Source organism: Muntiacus reevesi, chromosome 4, assembly GCF_963930625.1.
Source record: "Muntiacus reevesi chromosome 4, mMunRee1.1, whole genome shotgun sequence".
Lineage (NCBI taxonomy): Eukaryota > Metazoa > Chordata > Mammalia > Artiodactyla > Cervidae > Muntiacus > Muntiacus reevesi.
Window position 1 is genome coordinate 32,016,263 of NC_089252.1, and position 16,177 is coordinate 32,032,439.

The following is a 16,177-nucleotide window of genomic DNA, read 5'->3' on the forward strand; positions in this document are numbered from 1 at the left end:
AACCTCAGAAGGGACCAGAGTAGGAAGTGCTCCAAAAAGCTGTAGCCTTGTTCTACAGTCATTGATGGCATATGGCCATATTCCCAGCCTGTGGTACTGTGTGAGTCCTGAGCTGAGAAGTGACAAGGATTTATGCTCTGGCCCTGCCTTGGGTTATTTGTATGTTTCCTAGTCAAGTCATACTTCCTCCACTGGAAAATGAGAATACTCATCCTTACTGTGTCCAAAAGGGTTGTTGTAAAAGTGAGATATTATTTGTGAACCTTCTTAGAGAACACATCACAGAAGTTTGAAGCAGCTTGCCTATTGGGAACAGAGTGGTAGAAGGCTTTCTAGGCAGAAGGCATGTGCAAATGTTCTGCTGTGGGAAATCGCTGTGAGTTCTGGAAACTGTAAGTGTAATGTATTTATGTGGGCTTCCCAGATGACGCTAGTGGTAAAGAACTTGCCATCCAATGCCAGAGATATGAGGGACACAGGTTTGATCCCTGGGCTGGGAAGATACCCTGGAGGAAGGTATGGCAACCCACTCCAGTATTCTTGCCTGGAGAATCCCCCATGGACAGAGGAGCCTGGTGGGCTAAGACCATAGGGTCACAAAGAGTCGGACACAACTGAAGCAACTTAGCATGCATGCATGCAATGTATTTGTGTAGGTTGATAGTGGGAAATCAGCAGCAGCTTCACCTAATTTTTTGAATAAATTATAATTTTAAATTTTAATCTTCTTTAAAGCAAGTAATTTAACCTATCTGTGCCTCAGTTGTTTATCAGTGATATGAAGATAATAATATCTACCTTGGATATTTCACAGGATTCTTAAGGACTGAATGGTTCTATGTGTTATGCTGTGCTTCAGTGATGTCCAACTCTTGAAGACCCCATGGACTATAGCCTGCCAGGCTCCTCTGTCCATGGGGATTTTCTAGGCAAGAATACTGGAGTGGGTTGCTATGCCTTCTTCCAAGGGATTTTCCCAATCCAGGGATCGAAGCCAGGTCTCCCACATTGCAGGCAGACTCGTTTTTGTTTTTTTAAATTTTTTAATTTTCTTCTTTTTTTTTTTTGGTTCTTTATCTTACTTTATGTTTTACTTTTTATTTTTTTCCATTTATTTTTTATTAGTTGGAGGCTAATTACTTTACAATATTGTAGTGGTTTTTGTCATACATTGACATGAATCAGCCATGGATTTACATGTATTCCCCATCCCGATCCCCCCTCCCACCTCCCTCTCCACCCGATCCCTCTGGGTCTTCCCAGTGCACCAGGCCTGAGCACTTGTCTCATGCATCCAGCCTGGGCTGGTGATCTGTTTCACCATAGATAATATATATGTTTCAATGCTGTTCTCTCGAAACATCCCACCCTCGCCTTTTCCCACAGAGTCTAAAAGTCTGTTCTGTACATCTGTGTCTCTTTTTCTGTTTTGCATATAGGGTTATCGTTACCTTCTTTCTAAATTCCATATATATGTGTTAGTATACTATATTGGTCTTTATCTTTCTGGCTTACTTCACTCTGTATAATGGGCTCCAGTTTCATCCATCTCATTAGAACATCCATCTCATTAGAACATGATTCAAATGAATTCTTTTTAATGGCTGAGTATATTCCAAGGTGTGTATGTACCCCAGCTTCCTTATCCATTCATCTGCTGATGGGCATCTAGGTTGTTTCCATGTCCTGGCTATTATAAACAGTGCTGTGATGAACATTGGGGTATACGTGTCTCTTTCAGATCTGGTTTCCTCGGTGTGTATGCCCAGAAGTGGGATTGCTGGGTCATATGGCAGTTCTAATTCCAGTTTTTTAAGAAATCTCCACACTGTTCTCCATAGCAGCTGTACTAGTTTGCATTCCCACCAACAGTGTAAGAGGGTTCCCTTTTCTCCACACCCTCTCCAGCATTTATTGCTTGTAGACTTTTGGATAGCAGCCATTCCGACTGGCGTGAAATGGTACCTCATTGTGGTTTTGATTTGCATTTCTCTGATAATGAGTGATGTTGAGCATTTTTTCATGTGTTTGTTAGTCATCTGTATGTCATCTTTGGAGAAATGTCTGTTTAGATCTTTGGCCCATTTTTTGATTGGGTCATTTATTTTTCTGGAATTGAGCTTTAGGAGTTGCGTGTATGTTTTTGAGATTAATCCTTTGTCTGTTGCTTCATTTGCTATTATTTTCTCCCATTCTGAGGGCTGTCTTTTCACCTTGCTTATAGTTTCCTTTGTTGTGCAAAAGCTCTTAAGTTTCATTAGGTCCCATTTGTTTATTTTTGCTTTTATTTCCAATATTCTGGGAGGTGGGTCATAGAGGCTCCTGCTGTGATTTATGTTGGAGTGTTTTGCCTGTGTTCTCCTCTAGGAGTTTTATAGTTTCTGGTCTTAACATTTAGATCTTTAATCCATTTTGAGTTTATTTTTGTGTATGGTGTTAAGAGAGTGTTCTAGTTTCATTCTTTTACAAGTGGTTGACCAGTTTTCCCAGCACCACTTGTTAAAGAGGTTGTCTTTTTTCCATTGTACATCCTTGCCTCCTTTGTTGAACATAAGGTGTTCATAGGTTCGTGGATTTATCTCTGGGCTTTCTATTCTGTTCCATTGATCTATGTTTCTGTCTTTGTGTGCAGGCAGACTCTTTACTGACTGAGCCATCAGGGAAGCCTGAATGGTTATATATATGTATTCAAATAGTATAAGAAGCTGTTAATAGAGAAATGCAAATCAAAACCTCAATGAGGTACCATTACACACCAGTCAGAATGGCTGCTATCCAAAAGTCTACAAGCAATAAATGCTGGAGAAGGTGTGGAGAAAAGGGAACCCTCTTACACTGTTGGTGGGAATGCAATCTAATACAGCCACTATGGAGAAGAGTGTGGAGATTCCTTAAAAAACTGGAAACAGAACTGCCATATGACCCAGCAATCCCACTTCTCGGCATACACACCGAGGAAACCAGATCTGAAAGAGACATGTGCACCCCAATGTTCATTGCAGCACTGTTTATAATAGCCAGGACATGGAAGCAACCTAGATGCCCATCAGCAGATGAATGGATAAGGAAGCTATGATACATATACACTATGGAATATTACTCAGCCATTAAAAAGAATTCATTTGAATCAGTTCTAATGAGATGGATGAAACTGGAGCCCATTAGACAGAGTGAAGTAAGCCAGAAAGATAAAGACCAATGTAGTATACTAACACATATATATGGAATTTAGAAAGATGGTAATGATAACCCTATGTGCAAAACAGAAAAAGAGACACAGATGTACAGAACAGACTTTTAGACTCTGTGGGAGAAGGTGAGGGTGGGATGTTCAGAGAGAACAGCATTGAAACAAGTACACTATCTAGGGTGAAACAGATCACCACCCCAGGTTGGACACATGAGACAAGTGCTTGGGGCTGGTGCACTGGGAAGACCCAGAGGGATGGGATGGAGAGGGAGGTGGGAGGGGGGATCGGGATGGGGAACACATGTAAATCCATGGCTAATTCATGTCAATGTATGACAAAAACCACTACAATATTGTAAAGTAATTAGCCTCCAACTAATAAAAATAAATGGAAAAAAAAAGATGCTAATAATAAATAAATTTAAGAGCTGTAGATAATCAAAAAGATGTTTCCAGTTGCTAATATTATGTAATTGTAGTGAAATTGTTGAATTGGTTTGCAAATTTTGAGAGATTTATAACTATAGAAGGGATTAAATAATAATTTGTTAAGTGGTATTACATATGTTACTTGATTCAAATGATAAAGTTTAAATAAGTCAGGTAGTTATTATATTATTATTTCTGTTATATTTTAAGTGTTAAAGTGTTAGTCACTCCGTCGTAACCAACTCTTTGAGACCACATGGACTGTAGCCCACCAGACTCCTCTGTCCATGGAATTCTCCAGGCAAGAATACTGAAGTGAGTAGCCATTTCCTTCTCTACGGAGTTTTTAACAACTGCCCAACTGCAGAATTGTAAGGAAAGGGGAAACTAATTTATTCATTTATTTCAGAAATTGGTTGTTGTAAGGAATCATTTATTTAACAGAGATTTATGATCTATTCAGCTTCTTGGGAAAGGGAACATTGGTATCAAGTTGATTGTGATCTGAGCTAATTTAGTGAAGATCTGAGTATGTTTGATAACTCCTTTTGAAAATAGTATCTGCTATTATTGGACTTTGTTCAGCAGTTTATGTTTCTACTTTTTCTTATTTCAATGCCTTCTTCAGTCTAGTTTCCATTTTTCAGTTCATTAGCTAATTTAACCACTTTCTAAGAAAGAGTTATTTTTTAAAATTCAGATAATTATTCTATTCTGACATAATTCAAATTAAATGGAAAGAGGATATGATTTTAATCAGATTTCTTTTTCAATTGTACCTATTTCTTCCCCATTTTCTCTAAGCTAAGTTTCTATCGTTATGCAGACAAATATGGTATTTACTCAATTAGAGTACATAACTGGCTATTTAGTTTTCTATTTTTAATCAACTTGATTAGAGCCTTCATCTAACATATTCTTCAGAGCCATGCTCCAGGATCACATTAAATGTTATAATGAATTAGTTCTTGTAACCAGACCCTATTGGCAATAGTCCAAGACAAACTTGTAGTATTCAAAATTCTGTGTTTTACTATAGTGATAAGTGTTATTTGAGGATGCAAGGCAGTCAATCTGTTTTTGCTTACAGTTTTATCAATGTAGACTTAAACAGTAAAGTCCTCAGATCAATGCTGGACATAAAAGTATTTATAAAGTACATACTAATTGTTCATTCTGTGACTGTTTGGCTCTTTAAAAACTGGCAGCTAAATTCAGGAAATGAAATGTAGTTTATTAGAAAATACCTTTCTCACAGAAGATCAAGTTTCCGTGCATCTCAGGTTTTGTGGGAATGGATCAAATACATCAGACAAAAATAGGCTAAAGTTCCTCACTTTCCATTTGAAATTGCTATACTCATTTCTCAAACAATCCATTTTAGTTGTACAGTGTGTTAGTTAAGCATATATTGTTAAACTAACGAGAAAATAGTTTTACCATGTTTATTCTGTAATGGATCTGGACTCCTCTTGGGCCCAGGTCGCTCCAGTCATTTCAGTGCCCACAAGTTTCCTGTCGGGTAAAACCTGACAGCCCTCATCTGACTTCTGGTTTTAACATTTAGTATTAGCATGTGGTTTGTTGTGGTACCAAAGGAACTGCTGAGAATTTAATTTATACTAATGTGTTTAATTTACACCTACTGGTGGAACTAGAATGACATGTCATTCATCTTAACAAGTAAAACTATGGGAAAAGAGGTTGGTATTGTTGTGCTGAAATGGACTGAACAGCTTTTCTTGCTGAATGGCCTATTGCCAGTTTCCAGGTACAGGGTTCAGATTCCTGTCCAATAGTCAGGTTCCAGAGGTTTGTTCTATATTATAGTTAAAAGACCGTATACTTGTTCCTGAGCAACATTTATCTCTTTTAACTTTCATTAAACGAGTGCTTGGACAGTGACTAGAGCAGAAGATAAGGGCTCACTGAACTTCTATGTAGATGGGTATTTACCATTCAGTGCTTATTTGGGGGGCTTCCCGGTGGTGCAGTTGTAAAGAATCCACCTGCCATTGCAGAAGATGCAAGAGATGGAAGTTCGATCTTTAGGTGAAAGAAATGGAGAAAGAAATGGTAACCCACTCTGTTATTCTTGCCTGGGAAATCCCATGGACAGAGGAGCCTGATGGGCTACAGTCCGTGGGGTTGCAAAGAGTTGGACATGATTGAGGACTGAGCATACATGCACACTTATTATAATATATGATTGAAAGTTGATCACAATATTAATATTTTCAAAAGTGCAAATAATCCTTATATCTCAGAGTGCATTTCATCTACTTTCAGTTAAGAGACCTCCCAATGTAGACCTGTATGAATGTACTTGACTTAAAATAATTTGACTTTATTTTTTGACTTTACAATGGTGTGAAAGCCATATGCATTCAGTACAAACCATAATTTTAATTCTGAATTTTGATCTTTTCCTGGGCTAGCAATATACAGCATGATGTTGTCTCATGATGCTGGGCAGCTGCCTTGAACCGCAGCTCCCATTCAACCATGTAATCATGAGGGTTAACAGTCGGTGGCCTTAAACCATTCTATACCCAGACCAACATTCTGTTTTTCTCTTTCAGTACAGTATTCAATAAATTATTTAAGATATTCAACACTATTATAAAGTAGGCTTTGTGTTAGATGATTTTGCACACCTGTAGGCTATTTTAAGTATTCTGTGCATATGCAAGGTAGACTAGGCTAAGCAATGATGTGTAGTAGGTTAAGTGTATTAAATGCATTCAAAAAAATTTTTTTTAAATTATTTTCTGGCCACACCATGTAGCATGAGGGGATCTTTGTTCCCCAACCAGGAATTGAACTTGTGTAGTGGAAGCAGAGTCTCAACCACTGGACTGCCAGGGAAGTCCGTAAATGCATTTTTGACTTGTGATATTTTCAGTTTACAGTGGATTCATGGAGACTTAAGTTGACAAATCATTATAAGTTGAGGAAAATCTATATATGTTAAATATAAATTTTTTCCTATCACAGAACTCTGTAATATTGCTCTATGTCCATGAATATTATACTGCAAGCCACAGAAAGTTATCAATCATTATTTCTTAATGTTATTGAAAATTATCAAAACCTTATTTCTTAATGTTTCAAGATTCATTTCTTCATTTCAAGAAATTCATTCGGTTTAAAATATTTTCATTTTGGAAGTGTTTCTCACTCCTCATTTAAATCATTGTAGAGAGAGACGCAGACCTTCAAGGTAATAGACTTAGGAGATAGTACTTTGAAAAAAAATTTTCCATGTAAGTTGTATTTCCACTTTGTCAATAATACATAATTTCTAAGTTAATAGTTTTCTGATTATTTTTAAAACTATATGTCTTTAACATAATGAGCTATACCATTCTCTAATTCCCAGTTAGTTTTTGATGCATAGCAAGTTTGGTTGTTAGTCCTGTATTATTCAGATTAACTATTTATAGAGAAACATTTAAAAATTACATGTGTGCTTTTCAATTGGTTATAGAAATATCCACTTTGAATGTATGAAAATTAAATGGAAATTAAATGCTAATTTAATGAATAGTCATATAAGGTTTAATTGCTTATGGATGTAATAGTTGTTTTTTTTAATTAATATTAGTGGCTGGCTTTTTTTTTATTTTTATTTATTTTTTTTTTTTTATTTTTCAATGGCTTTTGTCATACATTGATATGAATCAGCCATAGAGTTACATGTATTCCCCATCCCGATCCCCCCTCCCACCTCCCTCTCCACCCGATTCCTCTGGGTCTTCCCAGCCCACCAGGCCCGAGCACTTGACTCATGCATCCCACCTGGGCTGGTTGATCTGTTTCACCATAGATAATATACATGCTGTTCTTTCGAAACATCCCACCCTCACCTTCTCCCACAGAGTTCAAAAGTCTGTTCTGTACTTCTGTGTCTCTTTTTCTGTTTTGCATATAGGGTTATCGTTACCATCTTTCTAAATTCCATATATATGTGTTAGTATACTGTAATGTTCTTTATCTTTCTGGCTTACTTCACTTTATGGATGTAATAGTTTTAGTAAGAATGTATAGTTAGTGGGCAAATTGGTGAAGTGCCTTTTTTGTTTTTAGGTATACACATGAGCTTTTCAGTTTAATGCATTTGCCATGGATATAAATTTGAATTATATTTTTCCCATAAAACTTATTTGTATAGCAGTTAAACATCTTTCAGGAAGTTAAAATTGATTGCAAAGGCCCAGTAAGATCAGTTTGTGTTATAAAGTAGATCTGTTTGTTGATTTAATATCAAGTCATAATCTATTTCCTGTTCCTTCTTCACACATTGGAAGATGTGTGACCCAACTTCCATTAGATAAGATTTTAAAATGTTTTATCATACTATTCTGAACTCCCTTCTGACTAATGAGATGAGATATCTCATTAGTGAACTTTGTTCATTGGCTCCATTTCCTAATCAGTTTATCAATCTGTGGCTGATTTAATATTACTTTTAGAACATGTTGAATCCTATTATAGCTTACTTCTTACATCCAATTTTGGACACTCTTCCTATCATTATCTACAATCAAGGGAATACGATATAATTTCATATTAACCTACAGTAAATTAACTCATCAGAGAATCTTTTGGAGGAAAAAACATACTCTATAGCCCTGAAGAAATAGTTCAATCAGCAGTAGAAAGCACAATCCTTAGAGCACATGGAAATCCTTGGCCAACTACTCTGATGTGAAATGATATATATAAATAAATGTAAAATGCCTTTGAAGAACAGATACTAGGTACGAGTCAGGCATAATTTGCACTATCTTTGTCACATCTTTGTCACTATCTTTGTTTCCTTTGGTAGAGATGACTGAATTTTTAAAAATTATCCAAGCCTTTTAATCACATTGGTATATTGCTCTCGGAATACATTTAACAAAGGTATCTTTGAAATGATTCTTTAATTGGGTTCAATTATATGGGTTTCTAATCTTTTTAATTTAACAAGATTAAAATATTAAATCTTAATGCTTTCCAAGACTGCTGATTAAATTTTATCTCTGACAAAAAATGTATATTCTAAGTTAAAGTTTTGACTTCTCTTACTCAAGCTATTTGTTGAAATTTATTATATATTCTATTAAAAAGGTAGGAAGAATATTGACTGCTATACCTACTATGTTCTAGAAACTTTCCTAGGTATTTACATACAATATCTCATTTCATTCTTCCAACTACTCTTAGAGAATGATTTCCATTTATTTCCTTCATTTACAGGCGGAGAAAAGAGAACTCAGCATTAAATAATTTCCAAGGGTAAACTAGTTTGTAGTAAAGTGAATATTCAAATCCATCTCAGTTTGGCTCAAAAACCCATATGTTTTTCAGTATACTACCTTTTCTCTTGAGTATAAAGATAAGAAACAAATTATTTTCCAGAGTCCACTTGGACTGAACTAAATTTACCAAATTTAGAAATATCCCCCTGGTAAGATTTTACTTGTGAAAAGATAAAGAGCTTAGGAGAATTAACTTTTAGCCTGAAGAATCAGAATTGAAAAATTTACAGCCTTTTTTTCTCAAGCTTTCTGTTGTCCTATTACCTTGGAATTCCTCATGTTAAAAACAACTTAAAGCATTTTTGAGTGCTTGTGTACAAAGCACTGTATTAAGATATCACTCTTTATATAACAGGTTCTATATCCTCTAAGATGGGTTTGAGTCCTGTAATCCTGGGCTTCATCTACTTTTTGAAATGTTTTTGTCACTTCTAATCAAATTTTAGAAGTACAACCTTCTTGGCAAATCCTAAACTGTATCCATGTAAGAGTGACTAAAATAATACAAAAATACATACATACTAAACACACATACTAAGAAAATAAACAGTTGAGACAATATAAAGTAATAGTAAGTTAAAAAATGACAGCAGCATCCACAAATAATCTGGATAAAGATGGAGTAATGTGAGGTACTCATCAGTTTGATACAGCATTTTGTGATGGTCTTATGAGATTAGGGTTTGAAGAGGTAGTCATCTTCCTTACCAATGGCAATCCCATAAATTTGGCCACTATACCAAAAAAAGTTAAGGGGCAATAATTATATAGATTAAAATTCAAAGCAAAGAGTTTCTTGGTTCAGCAGATACTTCTTAACATAACTTATACAATTTTACCTTTTTATGAATCTTTCTGAACACAGAGCAGATTTTATGTAGTACTCAGAAGAATCATTGTAGAGTGGTGAAAAAATATTAGTCTGGGCTGGTATCAGGAAGCTGGGGTGGTCTAGTACCACCTCTACCCTTAGACTATGTAATTCAGCTACGTTTGGGGGCTTTTCATTCAACTAAAAAGTGAATTCATCAGTCATTCTTAAAGAGTCCTTCTAGCTCAGAAATGTCATGATTCTAAGGGCTTTTGATAGGAAACCCATGAATACATGCAGGAAAGAAGGAGGTTATAGGTGTTAAGAAAGCTAGCATGGTTGACAAAAAGAGTCATTGTGTGAAATTGTGTGGCCAGCAATAAAGATAAAGGAATGCATCCCCAGCTAGACTTAAAGAGTAAAAAGGTTATTAAATGACTAGAACAGTTTTTGACCTAGGCCCTCAGATAATGCAGGGCTATATAAAATATATATGCATACACAGACTCTTAATTTGATTGATAAATATGTATATGCTTAATTTTAATCAAAATATCACAATGTATCAATATTTTAAAGGAATCAATGTAAAGAAAATACATAAAAGTCATATTTAATAGGAAATCATATATTTGAAACTAAAAATTCCATTAAGTGAAAACTGCAGACTCCCTCTCCAAAATGTAGCATTAGACTTGAAATTTTAACCGCAAATTTTATATGAAATATATATCTAGTTCCTAAATAACTTTACTCAAAACCATAAGCATAAAAAATGTCTAGTAAATAAGCTGGAATCCCAAATTAAGTTTATCTTTAAAGAATAAGCTCTGTATTATAAATATAGTAAGATTTAAAATTTTTAAGTTACTAGGTATAATATATTTACCAGAAACAGTGTAAGTATACACTATTGACATATATCTATATTTAGCCTGAAAACTAATTTAAAAGAGAAAAATTCAATCAACTGAAATTTTTGATCCATATTTTCTTCAAAAATTGTCATACTACAGTTTATGCTGAATAAAATTAATTTTTTGCTTTGCTGAATCAGCACATTCCTTTTGCAGATTCAACATTACATAGCTTTTTATAAATTCAGCTGAATATCAGAAGTTTTATGCAGAATTGCCTTGGAGTAGGCAAGCATCTAAAAGGTTTCCCTGAAAAAACTCAATCCATCTGAACATTTACTCACTTAAAAAAAAATCTTTATTATCATTTTGAAGAAACTTACAGCCTTTGAATTTGAAAATAATGACAAAGACTCTAAAGGGACAATGAAAAGAATGCATCAGTCTTGCTCAGTTCAAGGTGAGTCATATAATGATCTGCAGATAGTCTTTGAGAGAAAAGTATTTAGTATAAATCTATGTTTAAAAGTAATTTTTAATTCCACGATAAAGTTCATATGTCAGCTGTTATATTAAATTGCCCAGAAGATGTGTGCATTCAGTTCAATCTAATACTAATAACTAAGGAGTAGGTTGGTATGCCAACATAAATCTAAAGGGTTTGGTAACTTTCATTTTAAATGACACAAATTACTAAAATAAATTAATTGGATCAATGAAAAAGAGAGGTAAAAGAATTATTTTAAAATATAAACTAAAAGAAGATCCAAATATTCTTTAACCTAAAAAGGTTTTCAGACCTAATAGGCATGATAAAACCTGTCTTCATTCCTTTCTATTCAGCTCAGCAAGTGCTTTTGAGCTCCAATAGTTAATCAGTTACCAGATTCCACAATCTTTGTTTTTCGCACTCCTCACTTCTTGCTGTGAATTGTTCTGTTAATGTGCTGAGGATCACCAAGAAGAATAGCACTGTTGCTTTTTTTTTTAATGCCTTAAAAAGGCAATTATTATTTTATCCACAATTAGATTTGCCATATAAAATGTTGCCATATAGCAACAGCCTGTAAAACATAATAGTATATTATCAAAGGAGTAGATGGCTTAAGATGAATCATTATATTAATAGATGAAATATATTTAGCAAAATTATTCAACCCAGCTTTCTTAATGACCATAACCATGCATGACTTATCAAAAAAGTCTAGAAAAGTATATTATATGCCAAGTAACCTTTATCTAAACAAATCAATGAAAATATATGTATGCAAGTACTATGGAACAATATTTAAGCAAATTTATATAAAAGATACAATGCAAGTATTACCATGTTAAAAAGATATCATCTAAAACTTAATTTCTAACCTTCTAAAAGTGCATAGAAAATTGAGAAAGATAAAAAAATATATTAACTTACCCTTCAGTTTATTTAGAAAACTTCTGCTCTTGGTCAAAAGCAGAAGGTGTTTCCCTGCGGACTTTCCCTGAAGCTATGAACTTACACAGTAATCAGTGGGAGACACCTCCCTGGACCATGCTAGAGTTTGCTAGACACCACTGCTGTGTGGAAGAGTTGTGCTGCATCTAAGCTATATAAGGTGTGCAGTGGATAACCTAATATGCCTTTCATTTAACTGGCTGGGCAGGTTTCTACCGTCTGTGGAACATGGAATCAAACCAGAATATGTTGGCACAACAGGCCAGTCAGACCGGTTCTTCTGTAGATCCAGAACCCGTCCAACCAGTCTCCATCAAAGGCTAGCCCAACAAGCTGCAGCCCAACAAGCTCAGCTCTGCTAAGCTTGTACAGGTGAGTTATCCCCACCTCCGTCAACTCCCAACATACTGCTCAGAATGTTGTAGCCTGCAGCAAAATAATTCAGAGTTCCAGTGGGAGGGGAAGATCTGTGTCAGGTACAGCAAGAGTCCATTGTTACAAACCTCTCATTGTAGATAACTTGAGTATATCTCATCCTCAGAGGTAGGTAATCCTTTTTAAAAATTTACTTCAAGACTCTTCGGACTAAAGCCTCTAGAAAGAGATTACAATGAAGAAGAATCCATAATGCCTGACCTTTCCACCAGTCCACTTGGTCTAGCTCAGCCTTGAGGGGGTGTTTATATTCTCCAAGAGGGCAGTGGCCCTGAGAGTTCGAAGGAAGCTTTTCTAGAGGGAGGAAAACAAGGTGTGGGTGGACCAAACATTTGCTTGGGTGTGTTATCTTCCTTGTACTCAAAGATCCTCATACCATTCCAGTCTAAAATTGGAAAAACTCCTATTCTACATACTAGGACAACTTAGAGAGGTTTTACTTTGGATAGTCAACAGCTGAATGAAAATTCTTGATAACTACTATGTGCCAGACTGTGCCAGGTACAGGGTTACAACGGCGAAAAAAGGACAAATTTGGTAAGAGATAGGGAGAATGTCCAGGTTCACAGTTAAGCTTGTCTATTAGTCTTTTGGATGGAGGAAGTGAGCAACACTCTTCCAAGATCACAAGATCAGGTGTTTTTTAACTTTTCATGGGCTTCCCCAGTGGCTCAGTGGTAAATCTGCTTGCAATGCAGGAGACGTGGGTTCAATCCCTGGGTCTGGAAGATCCCCTAGAAAGGGAAATGGGAATCAACTCTAATATTCTTGCCAGGGAAATTTCATGGACAGAGCCTGGCAGGCTACAGTCCATGGGATCACAAAGAATCAGACACAACTTAGTGACTAAACAATAACAACATAACCAATCAACAGTGTGATAGTTTCAGGTGGACAGCAGCAGTGACTCAGTCATACATATACATGTATCCATTCTCCCCCAAATTCCCCTCCTATCCAAGCTGCCACAAAATGTTGAGCAGAATTCCTTGCGATATACAGTAGGTCTTTGTTAGTTATCCAGTGTGTACATGTCCATCCCAAACTCCCTAGCTATCCCATCCCCTCACTCTTCCACCCTGGTAACTGTAAGTTTGTTCTGAGTCTGTTTCTATTTTGTAATTAAGTTCATTTGTACACGAGATCACATTTTGACAGAAATTGGTTTGTATTAAGGGAGATCATGTGAGATTTGTTCTTACTCTTTCATAATACTTGCACATTTAGAAACAGTCTTTCCTATCTCCTGATGGAGATTCTACAGCATTCCTGCTAAAGTATAATCTGAAGTTTATACTGGACCTTACCACCACTTACTTACTTACGTCTTCTCTGGTGGCTCAGACAGTAAAGAATTTGCTTGTGATGCAGGAGACCTGGGTTTGATTCCTGGGTTGAGAAGATCCCCTGGAGAAGGGAATGGCAACCTACTCTAGTATTCTTGCCTGGAGAATCCCATGGACAGAGGATCCTGGCAGGCTACAGCCCATGGGGTTGCAAAGAATGGGACACGACTGAGCAACTAACACTTACTTACACCTCCAGGGATTCTGATGAGTAGAGATTTACCAAAGTACTTACAGTGATCTTGCTGTAGTTGTTGCAGGGACACAGGCTCAGCCTCCATTGCTCAGCTTCTTTATATTGTTGTACCTAATTAAATAGACTAGATATTAATCACGAGTTGCCATATTCATCTTTATATTTCTGGTGTCTAGCACAGATGCTTAGAAAATGTTTAATAAATGCTTATTGAGTAAATATGTACTCAGGGGCAACATTGCTAGATCCTAGGAGGAATCACAATTAGTGTTATGTGAATCAAGCTGCATTAAGTAGAATAATTAGAATAATTGAGATAGGAACAAAGAAAAGGGAGCCAGTGTGACTGAGTATGGGAAAGACTTCACAAAGGAGTTTGGTTTAGAGACTTTCCTTTTTAATCTTGACCAAAGATTGCTATCTGCAGGATAACCAAAGCTTGAAGGAACAATAAAAAGAATGCCTTTGATATAGCAACAAAAGTTGTAGGTATCTGAGTACACCATGACCTCAAAACTTAGTAATAAGGTTATTTTCTGTTGCAGGGGTCAGCAAATTTTTCCATAAAGGATTAGAGATGAAATATTTTGGGGTTTGTGGGACAGATTGTGTCTGTTTTAGCTACTCAAATCTAACATTGTAGCTCAAAAGCAGATATATAGGGTAGTCAGTGAATGTGGATTGCTGTGTTCCAATAAAATTTTATAAACAAAAAGCAGGTTGGATCTGACCCCTGCTCTAGAGTGTAACTTGTGAAAATTAGCAAGATTGCATAATTGGTTAGGAAAATAAGCTTGTAAGTCAAAAAGACTTGGATTCCATCCCAGTTCTTTTCCATATTAGCTTTGTCACTTAAACCAGGAAACTCTTTTATTTATAATATGTGAATGAAAGTGGCAGTAACTAGCCCTTAGGGTTACTGTGAAGTTCAAATAATATAATTCACATGAGGCTTTATCCAAAAATTTAGTACACAGTGTGTGAGTGCACCTGTGTGTGCTCAGTCATATCCGACTCTTTGCTTAGTATACAGTGAGGGTCCAATAAAAGTCAGTTAAAAATAAGACTAGTTAAACATGGTAGTTGAACATGGATGTTTATTTCCATTGTTCATAAAATTTGATAAAATGATAGTAAAGAATCAAAACAGCATGAACTCAGACTTCCCTGGTGGTGCAGTGGATACTTGAGTAAATACTCAAGTATCTTCCAGCCAATGCAGGGGACACAGGTTTGAGCCCTGGTCTGGGAAGATTCGACATGCCACAGAGAAACCAAGCCTATGCACCGCAACTACTGAAGCCCCCGCGCCTAGACCCTGTGCTCCACAATAAGAGAAGCCACCGCAATGAGAAGCCCACACGCTGCAATGAAGAATAGCCCCTGCTAGCCTCAACTAGAGAAAACCTGTACAAATATCCCAACAAAGACCCAGTGCAGTGGGAAAAAAAAAAAAGCACATAGAAAAGCAGCATGAACTCTTAAGGATCAAGAAGAATGAGAGAAGTAACAGGCAAGAAGTGTCCATAAATTTTGAAAGAAGGAATGAAGATGAGTGATCATTGATATAGCAGGATAGAGAAAGAGGAAGTCTACTTGCAATAATAAAAGCAAGTCTGTCTCCTCTGCAAAATCTTGGAAACCTTCAGGAATTGGAGGTACAGGTACTTCTAAACAGTTTGGGGGTATAGGTTGTGGGGGGTACACTCGAAATGGAGGATTAGTTGAAAATATACTTTAAGTTTGCTCCCTAGATCCCTTCCCCAGCCCAGAAGCCTGGAGACTGCCCCTCTTCAACCTTGAGGAGAATAGGTGGCATTTGTTGAATCATGCTGGAAGAGATTGTCTCAGGTTGATTTTGGACTTGAGAATAGCAAACAGAGCTGAGGGTGAATGGTAATGAGATTGTATCTGTTTCCTATGGCTGCTGTAACAAATTGCCAGAAATTCAGTGGTTTAAATGGACCCAAATTTATTATCTTACAATGCTGGGGGTTGGAAGTCCACAATGGGTCTCACTGGGTTGAAGTCAGCAGGGTTGACATTCTAAGGTATAGTGAGTCAGCAAGGTTGAGTTCTTTTCTGGAGGCTCCAGAGGAGAATCTGTTTTCTTGTCTTCTCCAACTCCTAAAGGCTGCCTGTGCTTTTGGTTCATGGCCTTTTTCTATC

At 36.3% G+C, this 16,177-nt stretch overlaps 1 protein-coding gene across 1 annotated transcript in view; it reads right to left on the reverse strand.

The window, feature by feature from the left end:
* The window catches only part of RBBP8 (RB binding protein 8, endonuclease), a 78,900-nt gene extending 66,774 nt beyond the window's left edge, over positions 1-12,126 (reverse strand). Inside the window, exon 1 of the mRNA XM_065932470.1 lies at positions 12,011-12,126. The gene's annotated coding sequence lies outside the window, so the exon portion shown is untranslated. The remainder of the gene's footprint in view (positions 1-12,010) is intronic.
* Between the last annotated feature and the right edge of the window lie 4,051 nt (positions 12,127-16,177).